This window comes from Halichoerus grypus, chromosome 11 (genome assembly GCF_964656455.1).
Source record: "Halichoerus grypus chromosome 11, mHalGry1.hap1.1, whole genome shotgun sequence".
Classification (NCBI taxonomy): Eukaryota; Metazoa; Chordata; class Mammalia; order Carnivora; family Phocidae; genus Halichoerus; species Halichoerus grypus.
In genome coordinates, this window is record NC_135722.1 from 86,384,511 (window position 1) to 86,405,149 (window position 20,639).

Below are 20,639 nucleotides of genomic sequence, written 5' to 3' on the forward strand. Positions count from 1 at the left end.
GTTATTTGTTCAAGTCCAGTTGGTAAAACTAAACCTTTGGAAGAAAAGCAGTCACAAAAGCCAAGAAGAGGAGAAGGACAAACCATAATTATTAAGGGTATCCAAAGATCAGGGTGGGGTAGGAATCAATGAAAGAATGAATGAAGGGGAAGGAAAGCATAGACTCTACCCTTTGGCAGCCCTCAGCCTTCTAAAGCTGTGGTTTCTGGGTCTCCCTCAGATATAGGGAGCTCTCAGCGCCTGCCCTCATTCTAATAGTTGACCCTTCCACTCTCCCGGGTAGGGGCAGCAGTCTGAGCCTAGAGCCACCCCAGCCTGGCCTCAGGGCCAATGCTGTTCATCACCCCTGCAAGCCCATGGCTGTGAATGCACAAGAGTCCCTTTGTTGCCATCACACTGAGATCTTTTATTCTCCCTAAGACCCAGGAGCTTCTGTGTGCACAGGGCCCGCCTCCTCCCTTCTCAAGACACTTTGATCCTTCTCCCATTTGAAATCTTGCTGGCTTTTCAACACCCTCCCAGACAATCAGGGTTTTTTACTTTTCAATAACCAAACTGTTCTCCTTATTTCTCCTCTAACAACTCTGACCAAGAAGAGTTCAAGGGGGCAGATCCCAAGAAAACAACAGAAGCATCACATTCAGTTGGTCACTGGCTGGGGTTAATATGGAACACCTTCCACAAGCTCAAAAATGTTTGTTGAAGAATGAATATGTGAGTGAAGTGCTAAGGGGAAGTGACAGCAAAAGCCAGAGGAAAGTATAAAGTGGTTTCTTCCATGGACAACTGGTCAAATCTGGACTTCCAGAGTAGTCTTTGTCTCCATCCTCTCTCATTGCCTGACTCTCCCATAGCCTATCTCTCTCACATTCATCCTTTCCTCTTCATTTGCTCTCCTACCACCTCAATCTGTATGAAGTACCACTCTGTGTCATCTCCCAGTTCAAAGGTTTCCCATACAAACATCTCGTGTCTCATGCAAGGTCCTCTATGATCATTCTGTCTATTATCACTTTCTTAGAGTCAGCAGGGTATAGTAAAAATTGTACTGGATGAGAGGGTCTTAATCCCCAGTCTGACTTTCATAGGTATATAAACTTGGGCAAGCCACTTTAACCTTCTGGACCTAATATTCTCAACTGTAAAATGAGGTGATTGAGCCTGATCTTTGAAGTATCTACCAGTTCTACCATTCTGTGACCCTGGGAAACTTACCACTTCTGCCAAATTGTTGCTGACTCACAACAACTTACTGTCCTAACTTGGCTCTTCTGAACATGTCTTTCTCCTTCTTAGAATGGCCTTCCTCTCCTCCCATCCAAACCACATACATCCTTCATGGCCCACCTATAGTCCCATGATCTCTGGAAGCTTCCCTGGCCCATCAATAATGAGATCTCTCCTTCTGTTTCAACTCCCATCACACAGATGGTGCCCATCACACATGCCTGATAATATTATTATCACTCCATGCATACTTATCTTGTTTGTCTGACTACACAGTAAGTACCATATAGTAAGGTAGGATGTCTTATACTTTCCATAGCCTTGTACCCAGAAGGCACCCCATAAATAGGTGACAATCTCTGGTGGGAAGAGCACTGGACCAGTAATCTGAAAAGTTGGGCTCTAGTTTCCAATGATCTTAGTTACTCCATCTATGTGGATCTTAGTTTTCTTGTCTATAAAATGAGTGCTTTGGATTAGGGTACTAATTCATCTCTGAGATTCCTCCCAGAGCTGACATTCTGTGATATTTTTTTATAATGTCCAACCCTTCTTGGAGTCTCACTTTTCCTTAGATCTTTCCAAAGCCTTTTGTCTAGCTCTTACTTAGGCTTAGCAATAGAAGTAGGAGCTTTCAAACAAAGTTCTTCAGCCTCTCACCTAACCATCTCTGGAATAAGTTAGAGTTCAACTATAGTGAATGGCCACACTATGAATTTCCAGAGTCTCTCAGCTGGCTAGATTATTCCTCAGAAGCAGACTCTGTTTCCCCAGGAAAGACTGGCTATTTGGCATTGAAAGGTTTTTCACTATATTCCTCACTCTTAAAGCTGCTTGCAGCCACCCACAACTTTAATACCAGTATCCTAATGACGAGGGTTAAATAAAGCCTCAGAATATTCCCCTTTATAGATGGGCTCTTACACAGTAACCAGTATTCAGTTCCTGCTGGTATTTATAGAAACACAAATATTTCTATAGTTATTGGTTTTAATTAAAGCTAGAAAAATGCTGGAGAGCTTTAAAAACCACAGATTTGTATCTTTATCCAGAAAATGGAAGAAAAGCCAACCATCACAATGATCAATTTCACCTGCTAGTGGTACTGTCACAGTAATCTAACAATCAAGGAATTATAAACTTTTCTCATTCCCTGCTTGATACCACATATTCATACACACACCACACCTCACCATACCCAGTAATGTCTTCTTCATTATATCATTTTAGGCAAGACACTACCTTGTCAAGATTTCACAGACATTAGTAAAATGTGCAGTGGGGAGAAAGGCAGTGGAATGTAAGAGGAATTTCTATGCTAAATGCCCAGTTCTGTGCTGAGTCATCTGCCCCTAGTCCTCTCTCCCTAGGCAATAATAAGAGCTATCATTTATTGACTGCTTAAGAAGAGCCAGCACTCTCGAGGTGGGGATTGTTACCATTTATTTCTGGAGATGGGAACTGAGGTTCAGAGAGAGCCGAGAGCCCAGTCTCATAGAATAAGTAACAGGGCCAAGAGTCAAATCCAGCTCTCTGTGGCTCCAAACCCATGGTTGTAACCACTTTGAAACACAGCCGTACTCATATCTTTTTGGCCTCACAGGGTGTCCCAATCCATTTCACTTGCTTGGATAAGTACAGATGGCTAGGATCACCCTAAGTTTGCCTTAAGTAGTTTCTTAACTATTCCTGGGAACTTAACAGGAAACTTTAGCCAAGGTTTCTCAAGTCCACTTAGGAACATGAAGTTTGATTTTTTTATTGATTTGGGGGAAAGAATCATTTTCCATCACTAATACATACCTATTCCCACTTCCCTGCCTAGTCTCCATAATGAAAAGAAAACAGTGCTGGTTTTCTAGAGTAGGATGAAAAACTGGGCCCAACCAACAGGTTTAAATACCTTCTGTCTCTTCGGCATCCTGTGAAGTGATAAGGGAAGGTGTGGCTGGGAGAGGGAAGGTGAATTATCTCACCAAATGTTCTTTTGTCTGCAGGATGAATGTAGCTGTTAATGTTGAACAGTTTTCCTTTTCCAGAAAACAATGGAGCGCCACTGAATCACTGACTCCCTTTCAGGCATTTCCTTTTGACTGTCTACCCAACCCCATAGTTGAGATTCAAGCTGTTGTCCCTGGCCCAGTGACTGGTACCCATGCCAGTTGAGAGAATGGATCTGGTCCCACTGCCTGTGGCTATATACATAGCCACTTCAGGAAAAATCTCTTGGTGCAAAATGGACAGTCTTACCGTTTAGATAGCCCAAGTTCCCACATTAATCCCCACCTGACTAAGGTGGTCCCAAATTGAGATTTAAGACCAAAGCAGAAGTCTTCATTTAGGCCCCCCATGACAGGGGCTCCAAGGATTTTTGATCAGAGTTCTAAGTTAGATGCAAGTTATCAGTGCTGACAGACAAGTGACAATTTTATTCTTATTCAACTATTGTTCCTTGGGTGTGCAGGGCCTTAGGAGTCTCAGAAGACTTGCTGGGAGTGTGATTAGTCAGGCAGGATTTAGGCATTCTGGGCAGGTACCTTCCTTGCCACCATTCTGTCAACATGCTGTTACAACCTTACCCGGTATTCAAAACAATCGTGCAGAAAAATGTAGTTTTTAGATGCCTAAGCCAAAAATATTTTCAGAAAAGTAAAGAAGTTTTAGGAATACCTTAATCAGCTTATTTCACTCATATTTTCCTTTTCTTAATTCATGTCGAAAGTAATTTATGACTTTTTAAAACCTACATCTAAATAAGTCTAAAAGAATTTTTTTAATGGAATAAAATAAAAATTCTAAGTAATGGGGGAGAGAGGGAGCATAATTCACAGTTCAATCCTAAATCACATAGCTAGTCAATGAGAAAGCCAAGATCGGAATCAAAGACCCCCTTCCTCAATCCCAATACCTTTTTGTTGTTGATTCAGTCTACTGTGGGCTGACACTGGGTCTCCACATCAGGTGTCACTCAAATGCAGCCATCTGCTTGAAGCTGTGCTGGAAGCCTATCCACCCTGCTGGGTCCAACCCTCAGCAAAGGGGAACAATGAATTTCTACAAACGCGTCCTACTTCCAGAGTCAAGAAGTCTCCTTCTTCCCTCTCAGGCAATCATTCAGGGTGACTGAAAGATGTCATTCAGCTGGCCTGTGCACTGCACAAGAACTGGCTCAACCATTAGAGCCCATGGGCCTCAGTTCCCACCTTCTTCCCTAAGAAGCTGTGAGTCCTAAGCCACACTGGGACTTGTCAGGGAAGCAGTTTTCACCTGGGCAAACAGAAAAGAAGGTCAAAGAAAGGTAGGAGGCAGAAAGTGCTAATTTCTATAACTGTTTGAATGCCTCCTGGAGATGGATGAGAGCCCAAAGATTTCTAGGACACAGTGGAAGGAGTGCCAGGACTTCCTTTCTTCCCTTCTAGGTTCTTTGGCTGGTCTAATAATTAAATTGACATAAGACAGATTAACAAGAAAAACAAATTTAATTGCATTCTCATGGGAGCCCCACAATGACATGAGAGGCTTTCTCTAACAGTCAGGTAGTTGAGGTTTATGTGTCCTGAGCTGAGAAGAGGGTAGGGGTCTGGGACTTCAAATGGGAGGAAGACAATTCACAGGAAGATGAAAAAGAGAAAATGTTTAGAAAACAAATGTTTGCCATGCCCTGTGGAGAAATCTTTCTTATGAAAGAATAAAAATCAAAAAACAAAAAAACAAAAACCCACAAACAAGTTATCTTTGGAAATAAGCTTTCTTCCTGGTACAGCCTTCTTATCTAAATTATTTTAGGTAGTTAAGGGGGGAGGTAAAAAGCCCTTCTTGAGTCTGTCGAGTTTGACTGTCTTCAACTCAAAATAGTCCACATGCCAAGGCAGCACATTCTGGGAAGGCCTGCCCTGAACTCCATCAGTTCCCTCCTCTGAAACTTCCCTGGACATTTCATATATTAAAAGCTGAGCTGGTAGATTGCTCCATGATTTCACCGAATTAATCTTTTAGTCTTAAAATTAGGTCAGTTCACTTAAACAGTGAGGTCTCATTTTAGGAGGTGGTGATGCAGCTGGGATCCCAAAAGTTAGGCCTATATTGTGCAAGAAATCAGGTACTTAACCAGGTATTTCCATGGAAACAAAAGAAAAACAATGTTCAATGATTGGAACAAATTATAAACCCGTTTCTGAGTTCTGAGGGTAGCCAGTCAAGAAGATTTCTAGATGTCAAGTTCAAAGCATCTCCAGATGGAGTGAGGGCATTCAGTGGCCGCATAGCCATAAGTGTGAAGACTGTCTATATATGAGCTGTTGTGGTGATTTCTCTGTGGTTTATATTAGGTTGTCCAGCTATAGCTTGCACAGCTTTGGGAAAAGGGCAGTTTTAGCTCTTACCCATTCTAAGTCAGAAGAGTGGGAGAACAATTAGGAATTGTTTGGAGAATTATAGCCAAATATTGGAGGAAAGTAGAAGAATTCAGGATCAGGACAGTTTACTGGTAGAAAATGAAACCTCAAAGACAATTAACGGACTAGAATCTAATCTCTGTGAGTGTCTATTACAGTTTCTATAGAAACATAATTTTTCCTCTCTACAATTCACTCCTATTTTTATTAAAAAGAACCATAGTAAAGTATTTTGCTTGCAAATTGTCCATTTCAATAAACTTGGCTTGATTATTTACATAAGTGCAGCAAGAGTAACGGCTAACTATATAGAATCTTTTTTATCTGCTTTTTATAAGGAATCTCAGATTGGACTTTTAACAGCTTCTTGGGGCTAAGCAGCGAAACCAAGGATTTGCTATCAGACTTCACCTGTAATACCCGAAGATTTGGGTGAATTTCTCTCTTCTTGAGGTCCTCAAAATATCCTAAGGTTCCTGGGCCTGCCAGGAAGTATCCTTCCTTATTCACCTGGTAAGGCTGCTGGGAACTCTGTAAGCAAGGTACCAGACTGATTTTTCAAGGGGCTTTATTGGTTCAATAAAGTCAACCTTAGTTCCTTAAAGCTGTCTGGTCCTGAGTCTGTGTGTTTCTTTCTCAAATATGACATCCCAGTCAAATCCTTGGTGATATAACCAATGTTTCTAAGTGTGTCTTGCTACAAGGATCACAAGTTGAACACATGCAAATGACTATATTGCCATGAAAATAAGAATATTCACTGAGAGTTTCTGAATTCTGGAGGGATCAAGCAAAGAAAAAAAGATAAATGTTTCATCTTTCTTCACAAAGCTATATTTTATCATATTGCTCTAAATCATAAGTAGCCTAAGAGAAAAAAGAAAAATATTTTGTAGGGGACCCCGTCAGGTGGAAGCTGGTGGCTCAGGCAGTGAAAGAATTCACCTGAGGCAGAACAAAGGACATAGCGGCTTACTGAATACACTGCAAGGGAGCAGTAAGCAGGACAGAAAAAGAGAGACCATCTGACACAAGGCAGTGATGGGGAGCTAGAGTTAAGGGTGGGGAGTGAGGAGGCATGGGAATGTATGAAATTTTCCTTTTTTGGTACCTGTACCTGGTTGTAAGAAGCCCACTGCTCAGCTAGGGCATATGGATATTTGGAGGTGGGTCGCCTAATGAATCCATTTGCATTCAGCCCTGTGGTCACTGTAGGCTCTTTTACCTTACTCAGGTTTCCATTGCTCAAGCCTGTTGCCTACAAGAAGCCTCTACAGGTTTCTTTAAATCTGGAAAAACAAATCATTTTTAAAAATCAGCAATGTTTCAAACAAAAAAGTCATAAAAAATTGTAATTTTTTATGGTATAAAAATATACCTTCTGTCACTGCAAACACACATCCTGCTTTCCTTGTGTTTGGAGAAGTGTCCCTTATTTCTAGCAGCTTTAATTTCATATATTAGAATTTAACCCTTAAGAACCTTAATTTAGTGAAAATTTAAAAACGAACAATAATGAACTGTCTTTTACATTAGCATTCTGTGGCTTGATAAATTTATAAATACTTTATATAATTTCTGAAAATATATGTTTTCCCATATATGTTTATATGTTTCCCATATAAATTTTTCAATATGGCACAGACCATGTAATGGACCCAAATATCTTCAGTGCCTCTGTAAAAGAAAGCTCACTGTTAGTAATCAATGTTTTAGTATTTTATCTTATTTGGAAATGATCTAGATAATCAATAAAATTCTACCATTTAATTTACCTTAGGAAAAGTCTTATCAGTGGAAGTCACCAAAGAGATTTAGGTAACTATTTTTGAATACACATACCATAAAACAACCATTACTGAAAAGTTCACCTAAAATTTCTTATTTCATTTACATCTATTTAATTTACTTGTTTTTAACAATCATACTTAGATCATTCATGAAAATTTCAGGAAACATTAAAGCAGTTGGCTCTCATCTTATTTTTTTTTTGCTGAGACATTTTGTAACAGAGATAACATGTACTTATTTTACTCTTAGTAAACCTAGGTAAAGTACAAGTATTGTATACTTAATGCTGATAGCCCTAAAAACATGTATTAATTAAACCAACAAACTTAAATAGTTTTTATTTATCAAAAAATTATCCTAGATCATGTGACTTGAAAAATATTTGGTTTCGTTTCTGGTACAGTTCTGAGATTTAGAAATACTTAATTTATGGGTACCTGGGTGGCTCAGAGGGTTAAGCATCTGCCTTCAGCTGTGGTCATGATCCCAGGAGAGTCCAGCGTGGGCTCCCTGCTCAGCGGGGAGCCTGCTTCTCCCTCTGCCTCTCTCTCTGTCTCTTATGAATAAATAAATAAAATCTTTTTAAAAAAAAGAAATACTTAATTTATAAGCATTTATTTTTAAGTCAATTAAATGAGGCTCTTCACAAATTAATTTTGCAACACCATCTGGAGGTAGAAAAATACCATATCTATAATGTACATACAAAAGACATACATAAACATATTGATAAACAGAGATCTTATGGCTTTCATTTTCAAATTTCAGCCATGAATCAGATATAACAATATAAAACTCACTAGTTCATAAGTACTAGTTGGAGTAAAATTAAGTTTATGAGCTCAGATGGCTAAAACTTTTTACTACATGTGAAGACTTTAAGATTTGTATCGTATTGTTTGTATTTGTATTGTTCTTGACAGGTGATCTTTAGGAGGCTATGGTCTAGAATCTGGGCTAGAGAGACTTTTTAGCAGTTTGTGTTTTTAAAAGGCCTCTTCCTCCCCACCCCCACCCCCTTTTTTTTCCAGTCTGGGCAGAGTTTTAATTACCTCATATGGTGTTTACATTTCAAAGACATGGTAAGATTTACATCTTTAAGGAACAGAGAAAGAATGCATACCTTGGGCCTAGAGATTAGTTTGGAGTGCTCTGTGTAAATCTTGTAGCAAAAGAGAAGCTAAAACAGGCAGCAGAGTGTGTAAGGAATTTTCTGGGCAAAGTAGAGGAATTTTGGAAGTTAAGGGAATTTGCTGAGGAGATGGGGCCAGACTTTAAAAAGGGGAATTTACATTGGATGTGGACTTTAATTTTGTTCTAAGTTTAATTTCTGCTCTTTCACCTTGTTAAGGGAGCCCCCAAGGCTAGCCATTATACTTCTTTGTATCCACTTTTTAATTTAGTCTTTCCATAGATACCAATAAAATGATTGTTTAACATGAGAGCTCTCTTTAAAAAAATTTTTTTTTCAAATATAGAAGATTCCTCAATTCAAAAGATCCATTCCAGGGCGCCTGGGTGGTTCAGTCGGTTAAGCATCTGCCTTAGGTTCAGGTCATGATCTCAGGGTCCTGGGATTGAGCCCCAAGTCAGTCTCCCTGCTCAGTGGGGAGTCTGCTTCTCCCTCTGCCTTTCTCTCTCTCTCTCTCTCTCTCTCTCTCTCTCACACACACACTCTCAAATAAATAAATAAATAATCTTAAAAAAAAAAAGATCCATCCCCTAGCCATTGACGAGTTTATTAATCTCAATAGCAACTCAAACCAATAGCCTTTTTATGGCTCAACCAAGGGCACAAGAGGTGTCCCACAAGAGAGTGCAAGAGATGCAGTCCTCACAAGATCCAGAAAGTTCACTCCCAAAGTCAGCCTAAGAAAGTAAAGGCCTTTGTTGTCACTGGTGGTAAGAACTGCGTAGAGAAAACAGTGTCTCGGGAATGTGAGATGCCTTTGAAACCGCTTAAAAACAAAGTTGAACAAAAATCAAAATGGCCCCACTAATGCTTCAGTGAAGCTGGATTTTAAAGTAACCTTTTTCCTCTCTTCCGCAAACCTCCCCTCCTCCCTTCTTAGCCTTTTGTTTCAGGAACCCGGTACCACACTAAAGACATGATGAAGGAGGCTAGTAGCACATACACAATTCCTGTTAAAACCAGCTAAAGCCTATATTTCCCTATAAAGCCCCCCAGTCCCTTCCTCTGGGAGAGCCTGCAGGTTTTCAAGGCCAAAGCCTGTTGTAGCTTCCTTTGCCCAGCTAAGCAATAATGCTATCGTTCCTCTTTATCCCAAACTCCATCTTCGAGTTTTGGCCCGGAAGCACAGAGTTTGGTTTGCGACACCTTCAGTCATAGACCACCTAATCTGTGACACCAGGCAGGCAATACAGAAATGGGACTTTTCCACCACTAACAAGACAACAAAGGTTGAGACAACAAAGGCCCTTATGGACTGGGACCCCTCAAGACAAACTCTCCTGAGAGCTCGCACAGCTGAACAACAAAAAATGCCGTTTGTGACTTCACGTCTCAGAACCCCAGTCCACTTGACTGGCCACCAGATGCACACCAGTATGTACACTCCCAGATGGCAGAGACCAGAGAGAATATTCTCACCCGTCACAAAGCCAAGCTCTTAGGACATACAACAAGACAAAAGGAAAAACGCAGCTGGTTTTTACATAGGGGATCCACAGCAAAGTTCATCTAAACAGATGCCCTTCTGGTGAGAACCATGAACTCACCAGTCTGTGAGGCCGGCTCAAACAACAAACTTATAGGACCTATGCCTCCATTCTACCCTGTGGTTTTTCTTCTTGACAAATGACACAAAAGACAAAGACAAAAGAAAACAATGATCATTTCTGGGAGGAACGCGATCAATAGAAATCAAAAGTACTCATCACAAATCTTTACCAGAATTGCTATACCCAAGTAACTAGCTCACCCAAATATTTTCTGCTAATCTAAATTTAGAAAAAGAAAAGTATTCTCACCTTTTTCACTTCCAACAGACCGGGCAGACAGAGATCCAGGAGACTGACATGGTAAGAACTCTTACCTTCTGCCAGCTTCCGTCAGAGGTCCCAGGATCTCTCCCCTGCAGCAGCCCTGAAGTGAGCACTGGCCAGATCCTGGACAGCCCTATGTTGGGCACCAAAACTGCAGGGAAGAAATACTTTTCTTTCTTCCTTTCCAAATTTTTTGGTTGATCTAATAATTAACTTGACATAAAACATTAACAGGAGAAAAACAACTTTAACTATGTACCAATGGGAGCTCCACAAAGATGAGAGGCTCTCCCTTGACAGGTAACAGAGGCTTATATGCCATCCCAAGTAGGAGAAGGGAAATAAGGGTCTGGGACTGCAAAGGGGAGGAAGACAATTCACAGGAAAATGGGAAGAGCAAATGTTTGGTAAACATATGTTTGCCATACCATATGGAGAAGTCATTCTCATGTAAGTAAAAAAAAAAAGTTGTCTTTGGTAATAGCTCTCTTCCCATCACAGACTTCCTATTTAAATTCTTTTAAACAGTTAAGGTAGAGGTAAAAGCTCTTGAGTCTGCTGGGCCTTGATTGTCTTCAGTTCAAAATAATCCATATGCCAAAGTGAAACATTCTGGGGCCACCAACCCTGAACCCCATCACCATCAGTTGAGGTCAGGGTTTGAATTATGCAAACCCCTCAGGACCCTGGAACATTGGCCCAAGACTGTGACTGTAATGTGTCTTAGAGCTTGCCCTTAATTTGCTGCTGTCATGAAAATCCTTGGAAATCTTAAATCTTAATCTAAATCTTGGTGGTTTAAGGAGTATGAGGAGAAGGGCGACAGATACTGCTTTTGAGCCTTGAGGTTGTCTGGAAAGATCAGGTTTACACTAGAAGGTTTTGGTCGTCAAGGTGCAGAAGTGAGGAGACTACTCCACTGTTCGGAGAGCCATGTAATAAAACCTTCAAAACTTGGAAAGTAGCATAGTGGAAGGATCCTGAACTTTGCAACCAGTCTTAAAATCTAGTCCTAGCTCTACCATTTATTAGTCATTTGGCTTGAGAAACACCATGACCTCAGCTTCCTCATTTGAATATGGGGATAAAAATAAACACTTTGAAGGGGTGTTGGAAGACAAATAAAATAATGTACATAGAGTACTTGGCTCATAGCAAGTGCTCCCAAAATATTTGTTCTTTCTTCTAAACCTTGAGGATTCCACCAGTGTTATGTTCTAAAACAACCTTTTAAACAATAGAAGCCTTTGTAAAATTGTCAGGCATTCTACCTTAGAAGCTGTGAGATTTGCAGGATGTAATTGGATATCATTTTAATAACTGTTAGAATTGTGTGGCCCTACTGGTCAGGAAGAATATGGAAAGAAGATAGAATTCCATCAATGTCAAAAGTCATTGGAGCTAGATGGAAAAGAAATTAATATATCCTAGACAAAGAAAAGCAAAATCGAGTCATGTGACAGCCTGAGTCAGTTTCAGGCTTCCGTGAGTAGTCTGGGTGGGACAGGGCTTAGTGGAATAAAATGAGAGTAAGCAAGAGTGATACCCTGGTAAGTACCTGTGTGGCCATACCAGTTTGTGCAGCCTTGTATGCAAGCCCGACCACCTGTAACAGGATGAAGTCCAGGTTTGGGCTACAAATAGGGCAGGCAGAAATCCAGGTACAATCCTACCTAAAATCTCTGAATTCTCCCCAAATTGCTTGGGATGGCATTATTATTTCCTCAGTGGATAAGCATCTTTCAACTCTGGGAAAATTTAGAATTAAGAATAAAATGTTTAAGAGACTCACACTTAGAACATTAATATTTATGTATTAAGGATAAATCTGTGCCTATTTGGTAGTATAAGTATTTGTAATACTCAAAAGTTGTTTGGCCTATTATAAAATTTACCTGCACTAAAAAACCCAGTTTGAAATGTATGAGTAATCTTGATTGGTATATTTAAGTGTAATCTTTCTAAGGTTATGTACAGTATTGGAACCACTAAGAATACTTAAGAATCACCATCTATGTAAGTTTATTTTATTAAATTTATAAGAGTTACTTAGAAGTTGAGAAAGATTATTTTATCAAGATATTGAAGGATTTCAAATGAGATTAAGATATTCAATTCATAAATGGGGTTTAAAAGCTTAGAGGTATATAAGCCTATAAATGGGCCTAATTATTAATCAAAGGCTTCCTTAAAAATAATTGACGTTTCTCGACGTGGAGGTCTCCCGAGATTCCCGAGCTCCTGCGCTTCTCAGTTTCCTCATCTGTAAGATGGAGATAAGTCATATACTTGACTCGGGCTCATTGTGAGGATGGAGATGACATGAATGTGTATGGCACATGGACTTCAATAAATGTACATTGCCTTCTGCTGTTAAGAGCTGTAAAGATGTCTGACCAGAAGCAGGTAGCTGCCAAAACATCCCTTATTGAGCAACTGATGTCTAAAAGGAATTTTGAGGATCTTGGCAACCACCTTACTGAGCTGGAGACTCTTCATGTGACTAAAGAGCATCTCCAGGAGACCGTCATGGTCAGGGCGGTGTACAGAGTCCTCAAAAACTATCCTACGGTGGCTTTGAAAAAGAAAGGCAAGTGTTTGCTGTCAGAATGGAAAGCTCTTTATAAGGATCTCCACTTCAAACCAAGGGACAGCCCTAAATCATTCCCTACGGGCAGAAACGAAGAAAACTGCGGACTTTCTCATGACCCAAGTCAGGATGAGATATCAGGCGGCTCCAGTTCTAATTCATCACCCCACGATGTTGCAAGAGCCATTGAAACACTTGTGCCTGAAAATGGCACAAGTCACATGGAGCCCAGGGAGGAGCATTTCAGGAGTGGTGACCCAAAATCCACTGACCAGAGATCCAGTGAGTCGCTGGATCCCACAGTACCTGTGAGAGCTAAATGCACAGAACTTCTTTATGAAGCTTTAATGAGTTCTTGCACAGAGCAGTCCAAAGCTGATTTGTGGCAAAACTGCAAGAGAAATTGAAGGGCACATTTTTACCCTTCATTTGAAGAACCTCAAAAAGTACAAAACTTGTGTTAGAAGCAAAGTTGCCAATCTGAGGAACCCCAAAAATTCTCATTTACAACAGAACTTGCTCTCTAGGACCACGTCTCTGAGAGAATTCGCCGAAATGACGGTGATGGAGATGGCAAGCAAGGAAATGAAGCAGTTGAGAGCCTCCTACACGGAATCTTGCATACAGGAACATCACCTTCCCCACGCCACTGAGGGCACGCAGACAAAGAAAATAAAATGCAGACGCTGTGAGAAGTTCCATTGCAAGGTCACTGTAATCGCCAGAGGAACGCTTTTCCTGCCAAGTTGGGTGCGGAATTCAAATCCAGATGAAGAGATGATGACCTATGTGATCTGTAACGAATGTGGGGAGTGGTGGTATCATAGCAAGTGGGTCTGCCTGTAATGGTAAATAAATGTTCTCTTAACCAAGAAAAAAAAAAGTAATTGATATTTATTAAACTTGTAAATAGAATAATAAGATTTGTAAACTGATCTTTAAGGAAAAACTAGGTTTCTGAATTCAGAAATTTAATAAATTAAATGTTAACTTTTAAAAACCAAAGATGGGGGTGCCTGGGTGGCTCAGTCAGTTAAGCATCTGCCTTTGGCTCAGGTCATGATCCCAGGGTCCTGGGATCGAGCCCCGCCTCGGGCTCCCTACTCAGTGGGGAGCCTGCTTCTCCCTCTGTCTCTGCTGCTCCCCTTGCTTGTACTCTCTCTCTGTGTCAAATAAATAAATAAAATCTTCAAAAACAAATAAAAAAATAAAAATAAAAACCAAAGATGCCTCTGAATAATATTTTCTGTACATGAAATATTTGTTGTTCCTGAGGGTAGAAAAAAAAATCTCCTATTTAGGGGGAAAAAATGAAATCTTAAGAAAGAAATCAGAATAAATTAAGCAGGACTCCAACTGAAAGAGGAGTAGGGCCTGAGCCTGAATCCAGCTTACTGGTCCACCTCTTGCCTTCTCTCAATGCCAAACTGATGCACATCCCACCACCACTGCCACTCTCTCTCCATCCACAATTGACTTGCATCTACCCAGTGCGGAGAGAAGCTGAGTAGCACAAGGCAGGTCAATGGGGGAGACATACCAAGGAATGTAAAGATCATCAGTTTTGAATTCACACAGACCTGAGTTTGAATAACAGTCTCTGAGAACTTAGAAAAAGTATCTAAATTCTCTGAAGTTCAGTTTCCTCTTTTCTAAAGTGGAATTTTTTAAACACCTATGCCAAGGGTCATTAAGAAAAGTATATGTAATCTTGTATTTTCTTAACTTTCACCACTAGCCACTGGGGGTATGATTGTGAATGAGACACAACCCTGCCCTCAAGAACAGCTAAAGTGATGATTGCATTTATGATTAGTGCTCAACCAAAGGCTGCTACATCTATAGCTCATCATCAAATGGAGGAAATCAACATTGCCATTGAAGTCAGAAAGAACTGGGTTAGAGCTTAGCAATGCCACTTACTAGCTATGTAACTGTGGCCTCTGAGCCTGTTTCCTCTTCTGCAAATGAGGACAACTGATTGTAATACAGAGTAGTTGAGGGAATCAAACAAGCTGGTGTGTGTGTAATAACATCTGGCACAGTGCTCAGCATATATAGGAGATTCTCGCTGTATTGTAATATCCTATATGCATATGGCAGGTTTCTCCTGGCCCCACTGTACTGCACAAAAACTCCAAAGTACAGGGCTAACCCAGGTCAATGTCTTGTTGACCTCCAGGGATAGAGAGAATTTTGGAATTGCTCCTGGCCAGAAAGCCTGGCATTCTCTCCTGTACCCATGGCCCTGACTGACCCTGAAGAACCAAGTTGTTAGGTTGGAACAGATACATCAACATCTGGTTCCATTCAGTTTCTCTCCATTTCGCCTCCTTAGAAGTTCATATAAAAGACTGCATCCATACCTGCCCACTGCTAACCCCAGCTCTTTTTCTTCCAAAATTTCCTAGTGGAGATATCAGCTCTGACCTTCACATTGCACTCATTTTTCTGGGCACCTACATAACTTCACACACCAAATTTAAGGGCCTTCTCTTGATCTAATAGTGATAGGTCTTTAGGAGTGTTGTGATGGCTGGTCAGTTCAGAATTCACACCAAACCCCCAGCAAGATGCTCCTAGTATCAGCAAGATACTTCCCCAGTGAAGATACTTCTTTTCAGAGCTTCCATTCCTGGGCACAGTCTTCTCACCCAAGTAGCTAAAGTTTGAACCCTGGGACTCATGGAACAAAATTCTCAGTAGTCCTTTTTGCCACAAACATCTTGCCATGCTCCCCTGGTGGGAGGTGTGGGAGAGGAACACTTTCCCTTTTTTTCCCTTCTAGGTTCTTTGGCTGGTCTAATAATTAAATTGTGATAAGACAGATAAACAGGAGAAAAACAAATAAATTTAATTTTCTACATACAGGAACCCTGAAGCTATGAGGCTAAAAGACAGTCAAAAATTGAGGTTTATATGTCATCCTGAGCTAAGAAGGAGGAAGGGATCTTGGGCTTCAAAGGGAATGAAGACGATCCACAGGAAGATGGGAAGAGCAAATGTTTGGTTAAAAAAATTTTAAAAGTTTATTTTGCCATGCACAGACAATGGAACAGAGAGAGGAATCTTAACAAACAGGCCTCTCCAAACTCCTCCTAGCCTACCACACCTAGCCCGGACTCCTCGTGGTTATCTCTGGTGATAACCCTCTCTGGGACCAGAACCCCCAACTAAATTCTTTTAGGCGGTTAAGGGAGAGGTAAAAAGCTCTTCCTGAGTCTTTTAGGCCTTGACTGTCCAGCTTGAAATAATCCACATGCCGAAGTGACACATTCTCCAGTGGCCTGCCCTAAACTCCATCAAAAGCAAGCCCACAAATCATGGAGCTGCTTGGACTGTGGCTCCCCCTCAGGTTTCCATTCTTTCCTTTCCCATTTTTCCCACTTGTACACAAAAGGAGTGATCCAATCATTTTTCCAGAAAGGCTACCCTGATACCTGCACCCTCTGAGCCAAGAAACTATTCCTTCTGTCCAGAGACAGAGAGAGCTTACAATGGATGTTTGCTTTGCTGTCTGCTTCCAACCACCCTTCCAGTAATGATACCTGGAATTTCCTATGAGGAAACCCCTCTCCACTCTCAGTCCACATGCTTGGGTGAAACTGCCAGGGGGAGCCTGGAGAAGGAGAGTCTTAGTCGGTCTGGGGTTCCATAACAAAATACCATAGATTGAGTGGCTTAAGCAATGAGAACTTATTTCTTACAGTCTGGAGGCTGGGAAGCCCAAGATCAAGATGCCAATCAGTTTGGTTCCCCATGAGGCCTCTCCTCTTGGCTTGCAGATGGCTGCCTTCTCATTACATCTTTAGATGGCAGAAAGAGGAAGCTCTCTGGTCTCTTCTTATAAAGGCACTAATCTCATCATGAGGACCCTATCCTCGTGGCCACATCTAAATTTAACTACCTCCCAAAGGCCCCTATCTCCAAATACCATCATACTAGAGGTTAAAGTTTCAACATATGAACTGATGGTGAAGGGAGATAAATCAGACTGTGGCAGAGAGCCTCACACTTCCCCCACTCCGGTGCCTGGTTCAGAGCCAAACATAGAACATAATCAGAGCCAATGGGCCAAGTCTTTGCTCCTCTGGATGACTGAAACCTTGGACAATGAGGCCTGAGCTGTAGGCAAGCATCTTGACACCACATAGAGGACAGAAAGAGAGAATAGGTCCTAATGACACCTGGCCTGACACCAGACTGACCTTACCCTTCTATATGCTTTAAATTTTGTAAGGCAAAATTATCTCTCTTGGCAATTTAGGTTAAGATTTTATGACTTGCAACTAAAAAAATTCTAACTTCTGCAGATCTATACCAATTCATCCAGTGGTGTGCTAAAGAAAACTTCATGCGAACCAGTTGTTAAAGCTTCAGGAATTGTACAAACCAGGTGTTAAACACGGCCATTATTAATAATTAAATCATGCAAACTTATGAACAAGTCAATAATATTTGTAAAAGGTAATAAATACTAAAAACCCATCACTTCCTAATAAGTTTACAGTCACTTTTGCTTTGAGTTTATTTCCATCTACTGTATGTGCATGGTGGAAAAACTGTAGAGAAGGATGCTGCTGTGCACCTCTTCCCAGCTCTGTATTCAGTGGTATCAACCTGGGAGCTTGAAATTAACAGGGCGGAAGTACCTTCACCACAAAAATGGACAAACACTGCAAATCAAGGCTTGACTTACTGGTTTCTTGATTGCCTAGGCTTAAGGAAATAGTGCAGAGCGTGTCAATAACGTAGATTAAGTTGAAAGTGCTTCATGTCTGTAGTTGTTAGATTTGTGACCAGAACAAAAACGTGAGAAATATTCCTCCAGTATTCGAAAAGTATTATTTGACTGAGCAAAGAATATTTGCAGCCACTGCCATGCCTAGCAGCACTGTGCTAGTCTTCAGAAGTCAAAACGAACAGGACACAGATGGCCCTGTGCTCAGGGAACTCAGAGCTCAGGGTGATTTGTTCTAAGCCAAGTACCACAGAAGAGACAGCAGTAAAAGACATTGTATCTGTCATCAAGAAGTGTATAATTTAATTGTAAAGGCAAGCCTAGCACACAGAAAATACAGTAGAGTCTCTTAAGCCAGGGATGACAAATATCTATTATGCACACCGCCACCTCCCTGTCCACACCTATGTGAATAAGTGCCAGCACTCTGCCCTGAGCTAGGATGTGGCTCCAGCAACCTGCCCAAGAGAGCACTCCAGGCAGCCACCACTGTGCTCATCATGGGTGCCATTACACAGGAGTACAAACCATGGGACAGCCCAGTTTCAAAGTTCAGAGGTGAGACCAGCCAGACCTGCGTTACCAAAGAAAGGTTTCATGGGAAAAAAAACTTGAAAAAGGTCTTGGAGGATGAGTAAGGAACTTGTTAGAAATGCAAAGTCCCAGGCCCCACCACAGGTCTACTGAGTTAGAAACTCTGAGAGTAGCCCCAGGACTCTTGTTTTAACAAGCCCTTCAGGTGGTTCTAACGTACACTGACATGTGAGAACCACTGGACTATGCCCTTGGCTTCTTCTCCAGCTGCTTTCTCTCATGTGTCACTCAAGTTGATCCTTACAACTGCGCCATGCAGTAGGTAGGCAAGCTAGAATATTTATCCTTCTTACACGGGTGAGAAGAGCAGTTCAAAGACATTACAGGACTCACCCAGGACCACGCTGCTTACGTGCAGCAGAGCCTGGGCTCCAGCCAGCTCTCCAGGTGCCAGAGCAGTGTTATTTCCATCAGCCCTAAGGTAAGAGCATAACGATAGCATGATTCCTCCCAGCCCCCAGCCTCCTAATTTCCTCTCTCACCTTCCCAAGGAATTGGCCAGCTTCCTGACAACAGGCTGTGAATAAAAGCTCTGTGGGGTGATGACAGTTGCCTGACAGAAGGAAGGTGATAGGACTTGGTGCAGGGCCCCCACCATGCTCATACCTGCAAGGATTGAAAGTGAACTTCAAAGCCAGCACCAACCAGCTGGGCCCAGGCATCCAACAGCTTCAACTCATCAGATGCCATGGCCCAGAGCTGGCTAATGGCAAAAATGTGGAAACTCAGCCTCCAATGAAACCCAGGAACAGAGCCATGAAAGCTGGTCTAGGATCCAGTTCTTTGTGCCAAGCCCTCTCAGGCAGAAATGATCAGGTTTAAAGAAGAACTATCTCCAATCCAAGGCCAAGCTGACAGGTCAGCCTGGAGGACCGGAAAGGGCATGGTCTCTCGAGTCCCACATACCTGGGTTTAAAATCAGTTCCAATGTTTACAAGCTCTGCAGAGCAGCCTCCTTACCTTCTCTGAGGCAATCACTTTCTATGCAAAACGGGGACACAAATACACACAGTTTGTATGAAAGAAGAGAAATAACATATGCAAAAGTGCTGGCAGAGCGGGCGCCTGGGTGGCTCAGTCGTTAAGCGTCTGCCTTAGGCTCAGGTCATGATCCCAGGGTCCTAGGATCGAGTCCCACATCGGGCTCCCTGCTTGGCAGGAAACCTGCTTCTCCCTCTCCCACTCCCCCTGCTTGTGTTCCTGCTCTCGCTGTCTCTCTCTGTCAAATAAATAAATAAAATCTTAAAAAAAAAAAAAAAGTGCTGGCAGAGGCCTTGGCCCTTTCCTTCCCTCACTCTTCCCTTTGGGAGTCTTCTTTCTCCATCTCCATGGATCCGGAGAAGGGGATGCCAAATTGCTAATGAACCAGGCTAAAGGGGAACAGCTCTGCCTAGAGCAGAAGACAACCTCTAAAAGTACCTTCTAGCATTAGATCATAAATCTGTCTTATGTTGAAACTGTATTTGTGGGCTGTTAGCTCTGTTAAGAGTGTATCTTACTGCTTTATCCTGCATTCAGCACTCACTATGCACAATAATGAGCTGCTTTGTAACTTAGGCAATATTGGGCATGAAGAAATTAATCAGGAATTCGCCAGAATTCTCCAATCATCTGAAATGAATCAGTAATTCTCAGTAATCAGTAATTCTCTGGCAAACTACATCCACAGGCCAAATCCAGCCAAGCGCTTCTTTTTGTAAATAAAGTTTTATTGGAACACAGCCATGCTCATTTATCCACATATTATCTATGGCCGTTTTCACACTACAAAGCCAGGGTTGGACTGCAAGGGCTGAAATATTTACTATCTGGCCCTTTATAGAAAATTACCTATCCCTGCTCCAAAAGAAAGTACAGATAAATTGAATTGTTACAGTTCAAGTTCTCCAAGATGTAGGCTCTGAGAAAGAGTTTAGGATTCAGGGTGTTAAACAGGGAATGCCTCTGGGATCCACATCTCTGGAAGGGAGAGAAAGGAAGCAGGAGTGGGCACAGGGAAAAGACCAGCTGTGATGCAGGTCCAGCAGCTTCAGTCAACTCCACAGGGAATGCTGGAGCAAATAACCCCTTAGAGTTGGCCTGAATGGGCCCAAATAGCTGCACTTTTACCCTCTGCCTTGATCGGTCATTGGAAGTGGGCAATCCCCTGGAATGTGTGCCTGTGGGTGAGGCAACTCCCAAAGGGGCTAAGGGCTGGAGGCTGTCTATTGACATCATTCCCAGAACCGAGGGCAACAAATCCTCCCTTGCATCTCCATGCCCAGCACAGCCACCCAAGCTTTCTTTTTTTTTGTTT

At 41.7% G+C, this 20,639-nt stretch overlaps 1 long non-coding RNA gene and 1 pseudogene across 3 annotated transcripts in view; one reads left to right on the forward strand and one right to left on the reverse strand.

The window, feature by feature from the left end:
- The window catches only part of LOC118531981 (uncharacterized), a 33,884-nt gene extending 23,322 nt beyond the window's left edge, over positions 1–10,562 (reverse strand). The window contains exons 1-4 of one of the 3 annotated variants that reach the window (XR_004915486.2): positions 10,404–10,562; positions 7,850–7,968; positions 6,739–6,910; positions 4,136–4,494 (exon numbers count right to left, since the gene is read on the reverse strand). This is a non-coding gene — a long non-coding RNA (uncharacterized LOC118531981). Of the gene's footprint in view, positions 1–4,135; positions 4,495–6,732; positions 6,911–7,849; positions 7,969–10,403 lie in introns of all 3 variants that reach the window. The other 2 variants (XR_013442699.1, XR_013442700.1) reach the window with 2 other exon arrangements.
- Positions 10,563–12,661: 2,099 nt separating this feature from the next.
- LOC118531980 (transcription elongation factor A N-terminal and central domain-containing protein pseudogene) lies at positions 12,662–13,891 on the forward strand (annotated as a pseudogene).
- The last annotated feature ends 6,748 nt before the right edge of the window (positions 13,892–20,639 follow it).